At 39.6% G+C, this 19,758-nt stretch overlaps 1 pseudogene across 1 annotated transcript in view; it reads right to left on the reverse strand.

Moving 5' to 3' along the window:
• LOC147655585 (syncytin-A-like) overlaps positions 1–18,438 on the reverse strand; it is a 34,469-nt pseudogene extending 16,031 nt beyond the window's left edge. Inside the window, exon 1 of the transcript XR_015290498.1 lies at positions 18,248–18,438. The product of XR_015290498.1 is annotated as a syncytin-A-like (transcript). The remainder of the gene's footprint in view (positions 1–18,247) is intronic.
• Between the last annotated feature and the right edge of the window lie 1,320 nt (positions 18,439–19,758).

Raw genomic sequence — 19,758 nt, forward strand, 5'->3', positions numbered from 1 at the left:
GGGTCACTCAGACCTGTGGCTCCCCAGGAGAACACGGGGAAAAATTCCTTACCTCTCAAAGGAAAAGGAGGGAGAGAGACTCTAATATCCTTCAGCTCATAGCTGCAACGAATGTCACATTGGGGTCCACCAGTTGTTGCAGTATATTAGGAACAGCGAGAAGCACATCATGACTCTCCTAACTGCATTGTCCAAGAAAGTAAAGTTTATTGTTCTTGATCTTCTTTTATAGACATGTTTGAGAAGGTCCAAGAGGTCAAACTCTCTTTGGTCATTAAAGTTACACATCGCCATCATTGGTTAATTGGAACACCACCCCTTGACTGTTTCCTAAACAACACCTGCTAAGATTGTTGTCCTTTACCAAGGACTGTTTGGATACTTTCTTATGCTCAGGCCAGAGTGAGAAGCCTGTGTGACTTAGTTTCACACTAACTACAGGCTCTGTTGCCTGCTTGCTTCTTGCATTAGCATCCACACTGGTTCATCATGTACACATTGAACTCCTATTAATCCAGAGACAACAGGAACATCTTGTATCACGTATTTAGGAAACTCAATTTGAAAAAAAATAGTATGTTTCAGGCCTTTTAATAGAGGTAATTTACAACCTTTCACAGAATAAGATACTGCCAATGAAACACAGACTAGAGACCAGGTCATCTTTTCCCATGAGTACTGAATGCTAGAGATTTCATTATTTTGGCCAAGAAATTTGGAATGCTTCTGCAAAATGAGATAGTTTCAGTAAGGGTTGTTTTCCAGTCAGCTCTGACTAATGCCTCAGGCTTCTTTTAGGGGGCATGCAATGAGCAGTAGGATCCCTTCAGCACCATGCTATGTACAGGAAAAAAATGGATCTAGGTCTCCCACCCTTGCTCTGAAAACCTGAAAAAAAGTAAATTATATATAAAAAGGATGAAGGGAGAGGTTTTTTGTCTCCTCCTGTACCTACAGAAAAAAAAAAAAAATCACTGCAAGAAACCTTCTCTCTTGCGTATTAACAAATCTCAGACTGCATCTACTTTAACAAGTCCTAAGATTTTAGAGGAACATTAGTTTTTGTGTTAGTTACATTCTAAACTGTTCAGATGTGTTAATGCTGAGACAGATCTAGACATGCCAAGAAGCAAAAATGTGGAGAACTGGGAAATACAAAAGGACAAATAAACACAAGACTAAATACTAAAGGAAAAAGAAACTGTTACAGACTTTTTGTAGTTCCAATAGCAGAAAGCAAAAAACCAAAAGACTTGATGATTTCAATTGTGGCCATAAACAGCTGCTACTTACGCCTTATTTCACAGAATCACATGATTTGAAAGGGATCCTAAGGGATCATTGCGTCCAGCTCCTAGCACTACACAACACTATCCTCACCATGATCACAGAGTGATCACAGAGTCACACCATGATCCTGAGAGCATTGTCTAAATGCTTCTTGAACTCGCTCAGACCTGGTGCTGTGACCACTTCCCTGGGGAGCTTGTTCCAGGGCACAACCACCCTCTGGGTGAAGAATGTTTTTCTAATATTCAACTTAAACCTCTCCTGATACAACTTCAGGCCATTTCCTTAGATTCTGTCACTGTGCCACAGAGAAGAGAAAAGTGTCTGCCCCTCTTCTTCCCCTCATGAGGAAGTCGTGACTGCAATAACGTCTCCCCTCAGTCTCATCCAGGCTGAACAGACCAAGTGCCCCCAGCTGTTGCTCATATGGCTTTGCTCTTCACCATCTTTGTTGCCTTCCTCTGGACATTCTCCAATAGTTTAATGCCTTTTTTATATTGTGGCATGCAGAAATGCACACAGGACTTGAGGTGAGACTGCCGCAGAACTCAGCAGGACAATCCCCTACCTTGCCCTTCTGTGATGCTGTGCCTGATGCCCCCCCGGACATGCTTGTTCCTCCTGGCTGCCAGGGCACTGCTGACTCATGTTCAACGTGCCATCTACCAGGACCTCCAGGTGCCTTTCCACAGTGCTGCTTTCCAGCATCCCATTCCCTAGTCTGTATCTACGTCCAGGGCTGTCCCATGCTAGGCACAGAATCTGGCACTTTCCCTTGTTGAACTTCACGTGTTCAGTGATTGCTCAGCCCTCTAATTTTTGCAGGTCTCTCTGCAGAGCCTCCCTGCCTTCCAAGGAGTCAACAGCTCCTCACAGATTTGTATCATCTGCAAATTCGCTCAGTATCCCTTCCAGTCCTGCACCCAAGTCATTTATGAAGATATTGAAGAGCACAGGACCAAGGATGGAGCCCCACCAGTGACAGGCAGCCAGTCTGATGTCACCCCATTCACTGTAACCCTTTTTGCCCGACCAGTGTGCCAGTTGCTCACCCATTGCATGATGCCTGTGTCCAACTAAATGCTTGACATTTTGTCCAGAAGAATCCTGTGAGAGAGTATTGAAAGCTTTACTGAAATCCCAAAAGATTATATCAACTGTCTTTCCTTGAGCAACTAAACCGGTTATCTTGTTATAAAATAAAAATATGGTTTGATAAGCAAGACATTCCTCTCATGAAGCTGTGCTGGCTGTGACCAATGACCGCATTGTCTCTCAGGTGTTTTCAAGACCTCGTAGAATAATCTCCTGCAAAACTTTAGCAGGCACTGATGTGAGACTACAGGCCTGTAGTTTCTGTGGTCCTCTTTCTTGCCCTTCTTGACCCCCAACACTGGGACAATGTTTGCCAGTTTCCAGTCTGTTGGGACCTCTCTGTATTCCCAAGATTGATTAAAAATGGTCAAGAGAGGTCTTGTTATGTCTTGCTTCCTTGAATTTTTGGATCAGACAGTATCTGTTTAATCCTTTCTTTTGAATTGTATTGTAACACATCAAGGAGGGGACTGGGGTGAAGCTCCTGGTTTAGAGCATGAGAGTAACAGATTATTATAAAACACATTATAATACATCAAAATAAAAGCTTTGGAGGACAGGAGAATAGGCTGGAATCTCAGCCAGTTTGCTAACATCTACTCGCACAAGCTACAATCAATCTTCCCTTGAGGCTATTACAAGTACAGTTACTCTTATAATTGCTACAGGGATGTATGTGACCAGCCCATGTGTGAACAAACAAATGTGGAAGGACACTTCCAAGGTCAACTAAGCAATAGTAATGATTTTATAAATTACTAAATTCTAAGAAAGGAAGGATTAGAGGATCACAGGACTGGAAGTCCTGTCTAGTCTACCCTGTTCCTCATAACAGCTCAACAGCTAAATCTAGGTCACTCCTAAAGACTACCTCCCTAACCTCTTCTCAAGGAAAATCTGTCCTCCAATGATGGAGATGTTCTTGTGCTATCTACGCCAGCTGGTTCACTGTTGTGGTCATCTCAAGTTGTTTTTCCGTCTTTAATATTCCTTGTTACAGTTTACTTCAGTGGCTCTTTCCCATGCTATATTTATGCAATTTGTTATTCCTCCCTCAAAAGCTTAATCCATGTTCACTGTTACTTTGTAGTCCTGGAAGTTAGGTAGATGATGGATTTGAGCAAAAATATAAGAACTGTATCCACTTTCCTCAATGCTAAGAACCTGTATTGCATTGCTACAATTTATGCAGGAGTGACTGACTACAAGTAGCATATGCCTCCCCCCCATTTCCACAGCTATGCTTTTCATTGGAAAAGACTGATACTTGCAGCTGCAGAAGTAAGCAAGCAAACAAGACTCAGATGCATGAGTGAGGAAGTAGATCAGAGGAAGTAATCTCAGGCTGATTAGATAGCAGCAACACATTGAATAGAGAAGAGGAAAAATGTTTTGGTTTTTTTTCTCCAAAAGATCCAAAGATGATAGGAAAACATGACAGAAAAATACGATATATTTGAATTCATACAGGAGAATGTCTGATAATAATACAGGGATTGCTTGCATGTTTCATCACATGACAACCCAAATGATTCTATGATTCAGTGACAATATCAGTCCTTTCCTATGAATTGACCTAAGCCTTTGCATGATTAATGTTCAGTTTCTTGTCACATGGCCAGCAGGACAGGGACTGGTGGAAGTCAGTTCCTATATCCATGGTGATTCCTGGTAACATGAGGAGGAGTAGAGCATGACCATTATCAGCCTGCTCAGAGGAGTCTGTTGGCAAACGGTTGTCACTTGTTGCATTGGACAACCAAAATCTTACTAGATCAGCAGGATTTTCCAGAGTAGCAGCCTTGCAGAACGGGTTGCACTGATTTAATGGGTTTTGGAAAGTCTTGATCTCCAGGTACTTGTACCTGCAAAATTTAATGGGACACACTAGATTTCTCTAACTCTTCATATTTTATTGGGTCAATAGAGACAAAGGCAAAGCATATATTCTGAGGAGACCTTTTTTCCTCTTTTCAATGCTTATAGGTACCTTATAAGAAAGATGGGGCCAGCTGCCTGTAGCAATTGAACAAGATTTAAACTGGAAGAGGGGTGATTCAGAGTACATATAACAATAACAATATAACAATAACAAAGAAATTTGTTTACAATGAAGACGATGAAACACTGGAAGTGGTGTCCCAGAGAAATGGTAGATGCTTCATCCCTGAAACAATCAAGGTCGTGTTGGACAGGGGTATGAGCAGCCCGAGACAGTTGAAAGGCGTCACTGATCATTGCAGGGGACTGAGCATTTAAAAGTCCCTTCAACCCCAAAACACTTTATGACTCTATAATGTCCCACAGTAGAAACGGACTTTATATTAAACTAAATCATATTATCATAATTTTCCCCCAACTGATATAAACCAATCAGCTGAGAGACAAAACTTTGGTGGTTCCTAAATTTGTAAACAAAACCAGTCCTATGCTAATAAATCTTCTGTCTTTCAAAATAAAGTCCCCATACTCTGGTTACTCATTTGCTTTTACACAGATGCTTTATCACATTCTAATTCCAAAAATCCCTGCTGTCTATACATTTATGTTATCAGTTTTTGGTGCAACACTGAGCCACAGGATGTTGCCTGTGACTGCTGGCTAACCTTGGGATCTTCTCATCCTGTTTTTTTCTCTATGATTATGCCAGGCAAGATTTGATGAATTCTCAGGTTCATGAACACTCTGCTTATTCAGGTTTACACCTGGATTTCTGGTTCAATTGTCATTTTCTGTAATAAGATGTTAATCTGAGCTTATTTCAGGAGATTCTAAGTGAGAGGTATGATCACCTTTCTTGATAGGTAAAATAACAGTAGAAGTCAACTTTCTGAGTCCCTAGGAAATTATATACACTGATGATAAATTAAATGAAGTGCTCTCTAAAAAGAGTTTGTTCTCTTAACAAGAACCACTTAAATTCTTGTTTATGTATGTGTATGAATTATCTTTGCAGCTCTTATTATGTTATATTTTATATATATTCTAGCACTAAGACTATGTTGCAAGTGCTCTCATCAGGGCTATCATCAGGGCTACTTTCCAGGTGCTTCATACCAGCCAAACTACAGGGTTATTTAATTTCTTCAAAGCTGTTGGTGAACTAGACCTATTTTTAATCCTAAAGCAGCAGGAGAATAGATAGATAGATAGATAGATAGATAGATAGATAGATAGATAGATAGATAGACAGATAGATAAATAGATAGATAGATAGATAGATAGATAGATAGATAGATAGACAGATACATAGATAGATAGATAGATGGATAGATAGAGATTCCTATGCCCTAGAAGGTGCTTTGTGTACTGTTGCCAATCAGCATGGTCTGTAAGTAATCAGTCAGTCAGAGTACTGTAAATACTAAACTCCACAAATCCGATGATGTACAGTTAATACAGGACTGCATGTATGTCTTTTCTCTGCTGTCTTGACCCTCCTTCTTATTGTCTGTTCACAGGCCCGTTCAGCATCTGTAACCCTTCAGCATGTGTAGAATTTTCTATTTTTCCATTTCCCACATCTGGGCTGTCATTACCTTAAGGAAGTATTATTTCTGAGCTCAAACACAGCCAATGTTAGCACTAAGTCCTTTAGGCATGACTTTCTCTGTGGAGGTTCATCAATGAGAAACTTACTCACAGAAGGTAGTTCATTTTCCATTAAATAATCTCTACATGAAATGGCATCCTTTACTTCCATGTATTTTAGGTACCTTGAGAGACTGACTTAGCTGATTTGTTGTCTAGGTTTTGGAAGACAGGTGTCTGCTAGGGAGGGCAGGAGCCTCCCTTGGACTTCCTTGGTATGTAGACCCCCCTCCCTCCGAATTATGATAATTCTGAAATCAAGGGGCTTTCAGGTAGAGATCTGGGGATAGGAATAACAGTTCTTTACTAGTATTTATAACGAGGCAGACAAACAACAATAACTACAGCGCTAACAACAAAACAGAAACAGGGAGCCCGTGACAGCCTTCTCGGCTGAGACGGGAGAGGATGGAGGAGAGGCTTTGTTTCACAAACCCCCTCGGGCGGCAGTCCCGGTGCTCCTGCAGGGCTCTGAGGAACACTCAGCTGGAACAACAGGGATGAGCTGAGATCCCAGGCCGGTGGCTGAGGTGTATCAGCAGCCCTGCAGCAGTGGCTGGCACTGCCACACATCCCAGCAAGGCAGGGAGTGTGAGGCCACCAATGAAGAGGGAAGAAGGAGAAGAAGAAGCAGCAGCTCCGTCTGGGTGATGGCAAAGTTCCCTCTGCAGCAACAGCTCCGAAAAAGTGTCCTTCTCTGAAGCTGAAGAAACCAGCCAAACTGTCCCCACCCTCCCTTTTTCCTTCCCCGCCTATCCCCTGGGCCCCTGGGACAAACTCTTTGTGTTTCTTGAGCACCCACCAGTACCAGTCCAAGTACCAGCAATTAATGGGTAAAAATTCCACAAGTGAGCCAGAACTAAAAGGACACCTAACCCCCAACAATTTTCTATCTGTCAGCCAGACTATTTGTTCACAAAAATAGATCATAGAAATATCATGGTTTTAAAAAACCCAACACAAAAACAAGAAAACCCTCACCACAGAAAAACCCCTACAAGAAAAAAACTGAAGAGAATCACTGCTCAGATAAATCAGGTTCCTGATCAGTTCCTATTGACATGAGTTTGAGGTAAGACGGTGCTATAAGTTTTGATGACTTTGAACCACCATGGGATTCCACCTTGCTGAATTTAATTAAGAGGATTAGTGACATATACCACAAAAATTAATTTATTTGCCAGGGAAATCACTTATGAAATGAGAGATTTTGTATTGTGACTATGTGAACAAGTTCCTAAATAAGTAGAAAAGGAATGAACTCAATATCATTGCAGAAGCAGGCAAAAAAAAAATCCAAAACGGTGGTGGTGCAGAAGTTGACAGATTGTACAGACCAGTTAAGCAGACCTAGTCTGGCTGTCTTTGCAGAATGCTGTTTTGTGACCTCCAGTGAAAATATGAGACCAAGTCACTTTTGTAGGGACTCGAGAGACTGAGGGCATAACTCAGAATTCCAAGACCCCTAGTAGACAATTCCTATTGTATATTAAATAGTTATCATGCAACATAACTTGCTGCTCTGAAGTCTATGATCCTACAAGAATACTTGTTGAGCACGAAGCTGACAAGTCTCCATATCAGTTTAATTGCTGGATATTAATATTTCTCTTTCAGTAACTGTGCCTAAAGCAGTTTTCAATGATTGATAGATCTAACAGGCAACAGATCCACTTTCAGAGACCCACAAGATGACAGGTGCTAATAACTGTATCCAAGGGCTCTTATTTCATGCTTCTCGTTATAAGCAATATCATGAATTCCATTCTGTGCCACCTATTCTTTCACTTCCTTATGTGGTCAAATTTCAAAATAGATAGGATATCTACTTGTATTGCACACCAGTATTTCCAAGACTTTCATCTGCCTACAGTGTGAAAATTCAATATTGCAAAACCAAGCACACATAGACTTCATTTACTGATGATTTAGCTCCTATGTCCCAGGGTGAGCAAGTGGGAAAAAAGAATAATGAAAGTCCAGGTGCTAAAATGCATTTATATTATCAGCTTTGCCCAACTAGTGCAATTTTCAAAGTGTCTACATATAAGAGAGTATATAAAGCAGTGGGGGTCATTTTTGTTTTTGTTTTTTTGGTTTTTCTTTTATTTACTCTCAGATTAAGTCTTTAAAGCAGAGCTAAGTATCTAATTTTATTTAGCAGTACACTGGAAATTAAACCTCAAGAAAATTTCCTGTAAAATGCAATTATAACTAGGTGCTATTAGATCTCAGTAACCCTCAAAGACAATAGCCATAAATTTCCTCAGTTAAATACTGTAAATCATATGGAGAGATGGGAATGCATTACAGATGGCATAAAGCATAACAGTGGAATCTAAATATTATGAATCATTTTTAAACAAGCTCTTGGAAAACCTAATGTTCTTTAGCAGAAATCTGTATGTTACACTTTTCAGTAACAGGTTTCAAAATAACATTTACATTTTATCTTAGAATGTAACAATGTATATTCTTTAAAACTCAGCGGAATACAGTGCCTATTTCACTTTCCTTCTTGATGTTGACAAGATCCATGTATTTATGAATGGTCACATTTTCAATGGCAAACATTCCAAGTGTTTTGCAGGCCCAAGAGTACTGGAATTAATCAATTATGTTATTGTATTTTGGGACATGGCTCTCCCACAGACAAAATAAAACATCTGAGAATCTTCCTGGTCTCTTCCCAGCCTCCTGAGAGAAGTGAGAAAAGAATCACATCTGGACAGTTCCACTGGGCATGTAGAGTTCTAAGTTAGAAATGCAGAAGGAGGTGGGGCAATTTCAGGACTAAGAACAGTTTCATACCCACAGTCTTTGCTGATCTTTCTCTTGCTGAAAGCCTACAAGAATCCAGAGGACAGGCAGGTAGCTAGAGTGATGCTTATCCTAAGTTACGAGTTCAGGAAGATGTTTAGGATTCTCTCAGCACAAATTCAAGTCTCGCATCTGGAATTCCATCAGCAATAATCAAAACCAACAACTTGAGAACATGCCACATGCCCTCTTCACATGAGCTTCCAGTTCTGAGCACTTGCTATAACCTCATTCCTGTGCATAATGAATGGGAGGCACATCACTGGAAAAAGCTGTCCTATGATAAGGTGTAGGAGCAAAGGACTCGGTCTTGGAGTGTGTGTATTTCTACTGACAAGGCAGGCTGGAGAAGTTTTTCAGTGATGCCAACTTGTCTCATTAGCCATTTGGGCCACTAGTTTGGTCTCTTTAATTGAGCATCATGCCTTCTGTTGAATAACAAAGAACCATTACAATCAGCATGTTTCTTACTGTCTCTCTGTAATTTATATAAAACTTTTACCTTGCAACGAGGATTGATTACATCAGACTGTTGTAGTCTGTGAGCTTCAGGGTTGATACAGAGCTCATGATTTTATTTATTTATTTATTATTATTTATTATTAATTATTTCCATACCCTTGATTCCAAATGAACTTTAATTAATTTACAAAGTTGATGGCTTTTTTGTGCACACATGCAAACACAAAAGTATATTACATAGACAAATGTACTCCTGAAATTTTTCTTTCCAGCAACAAGTCTTATTTTTTAAATTACTTCACCTATACTAATATGCATATCTTTTAAATACCCAAGAAATGAAACCAAACTATTCAGTCTGTAACTAAACCTTACTTAAATTTTCCTATGTTTTTTCAGTTTTCATTTGTTCCTTCCAGCAACTCACTCTTCACCCTGCTAAGGAAGTTTAGATAAACATATTTGGAATTTTTAACCTACTACACAAATTTGCTTTGCAGCAAGAACACTCCTGTAATCAAATCTGAACTTGTCACTTCAACTGCATGCTCCAGGGATGATGACTAACTTTCTGATACTGTATCTGGAGCTGTCAACATGTAGTATTCAACAACCTTTTGTTAATCAGTGTTTTTTATCCTTTAATACAGAGGCCCAGAGATAGCTTCATGCTCAACAACCTTCTAAACTCCATTTCAAGCACAGGTTTGGAGATGAACACTTTAAAAAGTTTTTTTATTCTTCTTCAAGAGTTCATAAACCAGTGTTGTATCATTTTTACTCAGGAGTGTTTTTAACTTACTACTATTTTAAAGATTTTAGGCCATACTTCAAGACTGAATCTCTGAGATAAAACTTTGGCCACAATTCTTTAAAAAATGTTTGTGTATGCTGAGGTTAGAATTTTTTGGAATGGCAGTTTTGACTTTAGTAGGTACTTGGATGTTCCTTTCATCTTTGTTCAAACATATGTCCTCACAATACATATATCCATTGCCATTTGAGCATGCTCATAAGAGCACCTTGCTGACCTTTTTGCTGAACATGGAGAGAAGTCCCCCAGGTATAAGTCCCAATTCTTCCTTTCCTTTCAGTGGATCCAATTCAGCATTTGTCTAAGAGGCTCACATATACCTAGTATTTAAGAAAGGTATGTGGGCTAGGCCCACTTATTTCAAATTCTTATTCTTCCTGCTGTTTTCAACCATTGGCTAAAATAGGACAAGTGGAGTTTAAAAGCACTATAAAGGACTCCCTTGTCATAATTTACAACAAATATTTGTTTTTCAGCACTAAGATTTTGCTTTTTATTGTTGTTGTGGTTTTAAACCAATAACTAAGAAAATTACTTATTTCTTGCTGTGAGATATGGATTAGAACAAGAGCAAAACAGGCATACAACTTAAAAGGGAAAAAAAAGAAAGTTTATTGACAAACTACAATAATAAGAACACCAGAATAAACTTCCAGAAAAACCTTTTCATCCCCTATCTAACCACTATTCCCTTGTTCACATGACAACAGAGACAAAAACTTTGGAACTTTGATGGTTAAAACAGTCCCAATTCTTTCTACAGTCTTTTCACCAGTCTTTGTAGAGAAACAGAAGCTTCTTCCTGTTAATTTATGGAGTTTCTCCCAAGAAAACTATTTTTGTTATAGTTTTCCATTGCCCTAATGTTAGCTGCCCAGAGCTGCTATTATTAGAGCCCACTCCTCCCATTTTCACATCACTCTGAAGTGTGTATGGGCCATGAGTCTAAGGATAGCATTTTTAAGGATAAGTTATTCAAAGGCAAAAAAGTCTTCTTCATCTGTTTCTGTGAGCTTCACCAGAAAACAGTTTTCTCATTGCCTCTCAAGGCTTCAAATTTCCCAGCACTTCACTATATCATAATTACTCTACTTTTTACTCAAATTTACACTTTGAACACTTTATTCCTCCTTAGATACTGTATCATGAATTAAAGGAGTTCTTTTCAGGACTTCATTGTCCATCTCCATAGTTTGAACAGAAAGATATTTCAGCTTAATTAAAGCATCTTCTTAATTCTCTACCTCTTCTGAAGCTTCTTTTCTCTCCTGTCACTGGTAGTTTATAAAGTCTCTTTTTATGTTGATCACTCTCTCTCTCTCTCTCTCTGGATAAAAAGATTAATCCGCAAGTCTCATCTGGGTAATGAAAGAGTTAACATCTTGCCCAGGCTTTTGTAGATGGTTCAGTGATCTCTGCCGAACAGGAGCTGGAGCCGTCTGCGATGGAAAGTTCTTCATAGCTGCTCTGGAGAGTGTAGTCGCCACTCCAGCCCGCTGCAAGTACAGAGACTCTCTTTTTCTTCACTTGGCAGTTTCTAGTGAATGTAGTTACAGCAAAACCTGCAGCCGAGCCAGAGATCGGCTCGGCCCAGCCCGGGCCCGGGGAAAACCTTCCCCAGGCCCCCCCATCTCCCGGCCGGGAGACGGGGCAAGCCCGACCCCATCCCCGCCCGGCCGCATGGCCTGGGCAGGGAACGGGAGGCCTGGAGCTCTGCCACTCTTCACAGCCAGGAAACAAAGAGCACCCAGAGAGCTCTGCTTTTACACTTTAAGGTATGGCTCACAAGTTGATCCCACTTTTCAATGGCCTAAACTGCTGTCAATTCCCAGCAACGACCGATAATTGGTCAGGAGAAAAGACTCCAGGCAGTTCCCAGCAACTCCAACTTTCTTAAAGGTAAAGTAACTCCATGACAATTCTATTGCTTTTTCAGTCTCCTGCCCTTGAATTTGTTTTAACTATGAAAGATCACAGATGTCCTTCTGTTATAAATTAAATGGCAAAATAGGGTTAATATAAACAGCAATTTATTATAAAACAATTTCAATCACAAACGGGAGGAAAAAACCACAATAAAATAAATCAGCGCAGCGCTGGGTGGACAGGGGTCTATACTCAGAGGTACAGATTTACCCAAACCCACACGGAGGGTTGACTGTCCAGGATTTTTATAGGGATTTTGTGTCCTGAGGCCAAACTCCGAGCAGTCACTGTTCCACAAAGAGTCTAGATGGTTGGTTGAATGGATTTCCTGGAACTGTCAAACTGAATCAATAGACAACTGGGCAGAGTCCTTTCGCATGTGAAAGGTTCTGATTGCTTCCTGATTGTATCTTCGGTTGGGCTCTCAGGGTGAAGTGTCCAGGTCCGGTGTGGAGCCGATGGGTATCTTGGCTGGGCTCCTCTCATTGTCTAGCCTGATTGCCCGTGTTCTGCTCTTTCTCTCAGGCTGATAAGCGTCGCCTAGGGTCGTTATTGCCTGAATGGGTAGTTACTGCTGGGTCTGGGGAGGAATCTTTAGGCCACACTATATTTTTATGTGGTCTACATTGTTATAAATACAGTTATATACTTATTTATTCTTTCATGAATTTTTTCCAAAGTTACATTTATCACACTTCCCACTAAGTGCCATAATCTCAGCTAGACATAGAAAAATATCAAGTTCAGTATTGTATTGTTTGAGAAGCAACATTTGGGTTATTCGCACTTTTGAGCAGCTTGCTCCTCTCCAGGAATAGAGGTAACTTACAGAAAGACAAAATCTGTAACAACATAAACCATCATCTCCACTTCTGTTCCTCACAAAAATTTGGGACATCAAACAGAAAACTTATTTTCAGGTTGTAACAGTGTGAATTTCTTCCCTTCATAACTTTGAGGAGAAGCTGACAATTTTACCCAAGTATTAACATGGCAGAAATGTCTGGTTTCCTCTAAAGAACCTTTGCCATGCTCCTGAAAATTAATTTGATACTCATCCATCATTATCTTGGATGCAATACATGGGTATGTAATGCCTACCTGTCTTCTCTACAGATATGAAATTTTTGATAGCTCTCTTTTTATCTCCAGGTTAAGTGATGCCACAGTTCTGTTGGAGTCAGATACAGAGTGTGTGCCCTTGTTTCTAATACTTAGTTATAGGATCCAAAGAAACACTGAATTTCATATAGCATGAAATTCACGAGCATGTTTTCATGGTGATACATGAAAACAAATGTTAAAGTTAGATAGAAAAAGTCTAAGTGTGTAGATTAGAAAGTTTATTAAATCACTGGGTGAAAAAGTAGTTTAGAGAACAGGAGACAAGATGGAGAATTTAGGGTGTTGTCTCTTGTCCTTCTTCTTTCTTCTTCATGTTCTTCTCCTAGGGGTTTTTGGGTGGTAGTAAGAGATTGGGTAAAAAACGCCACAGTGCAGCACACAGGTGTTGGGTCATTGGGTCACTAAGAAAAATAATTTAGTTGGCATCTGTTAATTGGGTAAATGGACATATAAAAGACCTTGAAGAAGATCTTCGTGAGCCATTTTACCCCTTTTCCATCATAGTGCACATAGCTCCTTGTACTTTGTAATGCTGATAAAAAAAGAATAAACTACTGAGACTGAACAAGAAAAAACAGCCTCCCTCTCGTCAATTTTCAGTTCAAAGGGAAAAAGAAACTAACCCAAAAGTCCTTAATGAGACACAGTTCCCTTTTTTTGTGATTGGAAATATCTGTAGTAGAATAAATTCTGTCATTATTACCTGTGTCTCTGAAAAGGATGAAAAACCATTGTCACACAATTGGTAATAGAAAATCAATAAATCCAAGAGAAGTTAACAGGAAATCTATTTTCTGTTCTGTATTCAAGTTTTTATTTGGTCTGTCAGAAAAGACAAATATCATGGATTGAATAGAGTGAGAAATAAGTGGTTGGCATGAGTAATAATACTATGAAATAGAGTAATAAATTATTAAGCAATCCATGTCTAGTGGAATATTTGTTGTATTTTAATCTAAAATCACCTAAACTGGGATTTTGGGCTATCACAAGCAGAACAGTCTAAAGTCAGGGAATTTCAACTGAAGAAGTCAATGACCAAAGGCAATTGTTAATCACCACTCTGCAAGGTTCTTCTGAACAGGACAAACAGGTGTAAAGCACACACATTTTGGACACAACCTGGTATTTTCTGAGACAATCAGCAGATTTTGGAATTTCCCTGCCAGACCCTCAATTGATTTAATACTGCTTTGACAAACTACTTGGTCTCTCAGTGATGGTAACTGTCTTCCTGAGCATATGTAGGCAGAAGATATATCACCTATTCCAAAGACCCAAACCAGTATTTTCTGGCATTTTGATTGCTTTGACTTCACAATTTGCATGTGTGTGTATAGGTAATACCTGTATATTACATTATGTGCCAGTACCAGTGCAATATAATGCCAAAAAGAGAACTTTGAATATAGAATTACAGTGTATGTGGAAAAGCTAGAAAAGACAAATTTTAAAAGATTTCACTAAAAAAACCCCAACACATAACAAAAAGGAGATTCTTCAATGATGCCTGTGCATTTTTCTTAGTATGTGCAGTGGACTCTTTTACACTTTAAACATATTTTAGTTTTATTTTGTTTGTCTCAGGTTTCAAAGGGTTGTATCTGAGATACCCTTTCTCTGGATCACTTAGAGGGAACAGGAAGTATGATGAAATCAGAAAGTACCTTGGTACCAGAAAGTACCTTGATCAGCTTAAGAGATCTGATAACCAGGATACCTTGGCAAGAACAAACAGAACTTTGAAGATTGCAAGAAGATTGAATCAAGCCTGGTGACAGGGAGAAGATTGAACAAATGTTGAAATATGCATGTATGTTTGTATGTTTGCATGATGTTTAACTCAACCATTGTAGTAAAAAATTACTAACTTTCCTAGAACGGTATATAAGCTCATGTTGCCCACAGTAAAATTGGATTCTGATCACCAAATCAGTTGTCCCCATCTTTCTTCATTACTGATAAAGAAGGAGAGTGTCTTACCCTGTACGTCTGTTTACAATGGTCAAGAGGATAAATCCCAATGACAGCAGGGGCATCAGGGCAGTAGGTGCAGGGGTACCAATATCACCTATTCAAACCTATTCAAAAGATTTCTTCCACTAAAGTCAGACACTTCTCTCCCCAGCACCTGCCTGCCATAGGCCACAGCCCTGAGCGGGATAGGTACCTCTATTTTACATAGAGAACTGTTCCCCCCACAACCAAAGAATGTGTCTCCAGCCTCCAGCAGCTTTCAGTTTCTTTAGGAACTGTGTTTGGGCAGGCACACCATGTGTCTCTGGTTGGACAAAGTTTCTGTGTGTGATGAATAAAGATTTTTATATGATTTTTGTTTTCCACTGTTATTTTCATGCACCTCAGGGCTGGCTGAATTGTCTCACAGCCTGTAATGTAGGCTCATTCCATAGGCTCAGTTCCTTGTGTCCCATGTTCCATCTTTAAAAGAATGAGATTTAACTCTCCTTTTCAGGCTTAACATATATATATATTTCTATATATATATGTATATATAAAATATATGCAATACAATTTACTGAATTTCACATCTCTCTTGGCCAGTTAGGAAAATACTTCACATTCCACAGTTCAACAAAATTACTTCTTCTATACTTATCTTCATCTTCTATGTTTATTTTCAGCTTCTTCTATGTTTATCTTCACTTACAATCATCAATCAGTGCTCAGTTTCAAGGAACACATTGGAATTGATTTTCTCTAATGTTTGCTTGGGCAAGAGAAGAATTTTTCACCAGTTTAACTGTGACTCAGTGTTTGGTAAAGATTTTTATAGCTGAGATTTCTCACAGTATTAATTAGAGAAAATTATAATGTGATAAACAGGTTTTACCAGTTTAAAATCCTTAACAGAACTCCCTCTGTCTCTTAAAAATTAAATGGAGATTTTGATTGCATTTGCATGCCTGAATTGTTAAGCTCCCTGAATGTGAGACTGCATTAATATAATAACAATATGAAAATTAGATAGTCAGAACTTTACTTCAGCAAATAACCAGATGTCCATGTGCATATATATAACATCAGAAATGAAACAATATTAAACATAATAAATACTTGTGGCTGTTCTCCATGTCATTGTTGCTAACAATGATTTTTCAATCAAAACTTAAAATTTTCTGGTCAGACTTTCTATTATTAATATTTAAGTAATTTTTCAATTATCACAGTTGGTAATTTCATGTTTCTATTTGAGTGGAGTTGCTGCTAAACTATTAATTGGAAAAATAAGTATATTTTTAGTGAAGTATTTTCTGTCATTATCTGCTCCAGTGGCTTCCTAGATCCAAACAAAGACACTTAATTACTGTTTCATTTTCTCTCTGGTCCAATGAATATTTTAATCAAACACAAGGAATAAGAGCCAGCAAGAAAAATTAAAAAACCAGCCAGCATACATTCTTAAAGTACCTCAGTACTTTGATTACTTTTTCCACACACAGCTTCTTCATGAAAACCTAATATTGCACGGTTTTTTGAAACGGATGTAATTTTTTGTGCAAAATTGTTTTCTGGCCAGCACTGCTACTAAGTTACAGCTTCCAAAATTCACTTTCTTAAGATGAAGTAATCTTAAACACTGCCTTATCCCAATGTCAGCAAAAAGAAATATGAGTTAGTTATCCAGTGAATCTTAATATGTTTTCTAGAAAATGCATTTTTTTCATATGCAAAGACAAGTTTTTCAGCCATGTATGGCATCTACCAAGGCCACACAGTGACTGACATGCAGAGTGCTGTGTATGCTTTCCTCATCTTCTCAATGAAATGGCTGTAACAAAAGTCTTGTTAGACAGCATATATAGACATAACATTAATTATTCTAAACCAGTATTCTGTGCAAAACCAGTGGAACTCAGATGATCAAAAATACACTTATGCACTCTCCTTAATTAAGCATTCTACAATAATAATAATAATAATCATCATCATCATCATCATCATCATCGTAATCGTAATAATCTATTGTTAATTATTACATCTTTTTAATCACAGCTCATCTGCTAATTTGACCTTGAATTTCTGGACACTGATTTTTTTAGCAATTTCTGGGGCTTCCAAATCATCACATTGAGCATAGACATTGGCTTTTGTTTCTACTTCACCATATACCATGTAGTACATTTCATCATATTCAATGAATGCCATGGCCTCAGTATGCATTGACCAAAGCTAGAGTAATTGGCCCTGTGCTTCTTCCATTCCTTTCAATCTCCCAGGGCAGATCTATTTCTCTACATCTCCTGATAACTACAGCTGCAGGGAATAGGTAAGCTTTTGTATGACAGTTGTTTGTTAGTGAAAGTCACGTCCACATCCACTAAACTATTTGTTTTAAACATATGAACCACTAACTGAGCTATAGAAACTGATATCAGCACTTATTTTTTATGGTCTCAAAACCAAAAGTACTGTTTTTCATAGAGTTTATTCTTTGTGGCATTAAGAAACAGGGGAATTTGCTCTTAGATCTTAAATAGCAGGCCTGACCAAAACATTTGATCTATTTCTAATTCTGTTCTTTGTTTATATTTCTGAGACTTTTTAAACTCTTGTCTTCAGTGACACTCGACAAGTGAATGTATTCAGGAATATCAGACCCTTGGTTTCACATTCATAAAAGCTTATTGAGACACTGAATTCTTCCTGTGAATATCTTCAAAAGTGCAACCTTGTTGTAATGCATTTAGAAAAATGGTATAACCCAAGATGTACCTCTGAAATGTAGAATGTTAGCTCCACCCTCCTTATCTCTTCCTCCCCAGTTTTCCTTATGGGTTGTAAGAATGTAACCCTTCCCCTTCCAGTCTTCAAAAAGAAGTGTGTCATCAATTTTCTCTCCCCACACGATCCCTGGAATAAAGCTGCAATACCATCTCAGTAATGGAGAGAGCCTCAATATAGTACCTCAGGTCCATGCTATAATATCGTCCCTGCCGCCCTGGCTACCGCGGGGCGGACAGTGGCAATAGGGAGGAAGGGAACATATAGAAAATATAGCAGATTGGTGCCCCGTGTGAGGAGTTTTACAACTCCCCACAAGCGACTGGAACTCTATAACTGGGGTTCAAACAAGTCTATTGACTCCTATAGATAATCAATTACCTTGGGAGACACATGCTGTTTTCGGCGGCTGTGGTCTCGAGGACGGACCCGATAGCCTTTTGAATTGTCAGAAGGTCGGATCGAGAGCAGAGGAGATTTTCTTGCACCGTAAACGAGTAAGTAACGCGGTGGGTTTCGAACCTGCGGCTGCAAAACGCGCCGAGCAGCGCGCCCCGCCCCGCCACCGCCGGCTGCCGCTGCCACTCATCCCGTTTCCGTCCCAGGGCAGAGGCAGGAAGCGCAGTGCATTTTGGTCCCGTGAGCCACAGTGGGTTCGGGCAGGGCGGTGGGGCCGGGGCAGGGGCTGAGTGTGGCCTGCAGTGGCAAAAAAAAGGGGGGAGGAGCCCCCCCACAAACAGCAGTGGCAGGCACAGAGCCTGGGCGGCAGCAGGCGCGGAGCCGGCAGCTGTGGCAGGAAGTAGCCCCTGGCCGTAGGAGTGGCGAGCCGCGGCGCAGGGGACAGGTGGCAGCGTTTCTTCCCTGCGCAGCCTCGGATCGTGGCGCCGGTGAGCGGTGTTCCCCCACTCCCCCACAGCTCGGCCACATGTTTTTAGTGGCTCGGCAAGAACTTCTGCGGGGCTTAGCAGTTTGTGCCTTACCGCAGAAAGAGAGTGGGGGGGTTGAACTGAGATAAGCCTGCCTGGCTTTGCTCCTTTTGCAGTGTAAAGAAGAAAAAAAAAAAAAACAAACCACAAAAAAACCCCAACAACAAAAAACACCAAAAAACTAAACTGAGTTTATGCAAACAGCTTTTAACAACAAAAAAATGGGATCAACGCTATCTTCACCCCAACGAAATTTAGAATCCAAGCTGCAAGAATTTTTAAGTACCACAGATGTTAAGCTCTCTAGAAAAAAGTTGAAACATTTTATCTCATGGCTGTCCCATAACACTCCACAGTTTGACATGCTAGATGTAGTCTATGCCTGCATGGGATAGAATTGGCAATTTTTTAACACTTAAAGTGGAGGAGGGAGACAAATTTGCTTCAAAGTATCTCCCGCTTTTTCTTTTTTTTCAATTTTTTTTCAATTTTTTCTTTTGTTTCTATTTTTGAAATAATTGATTAACAGAGAAAGATAAATAAAAGAAAAGCCGCTGCAGTTTCCATTGTTTCCCCCTAACCCTTTCCCTGAACTCTCTGCTCCTGAGCTGAAAAAGACACATAGAACAGATCAAGAAACTCAGGAAATGCATCTTGACAATGCCATTCCTCATTCCAGGAGTCTCATTCAGCCCCCCATATCTGATAGTGTCATGCAAGTGTTATAAATGCAACGGCAGATTAAAGATTAACAAAGATAAATTTATTATAAATTAATAAAGCAACGAACAGCGAGGAAAAACCACAATAAATGGACAGCGCAGCGCTGGGTGGACAGGGTCTATACGCAAGGTATAGGTGTTCCCAAATCCACGTCTGAGGGTTCTCTGGCCTGGGTTTTTATAGGGATTTTATGTCCCCAGGCTAGAATTCCAACCAGTTTCCATTCACCAAGTGTCCCTGGTT

This window comes from Cyanistes caeruleus, chromosome 1 (assembly GCF_971803275.1).
Source record: "Cyanistes caeruleus chromosome 1, bCyaCae1.hap1.1, whole genome shotgun sequence".
Lineage (NCBI taxonomy): Eukaryota > Metazoa > Chordata > Aves > Passeriformes > Paridae > Cyanistes > Cyanistes caeruleus.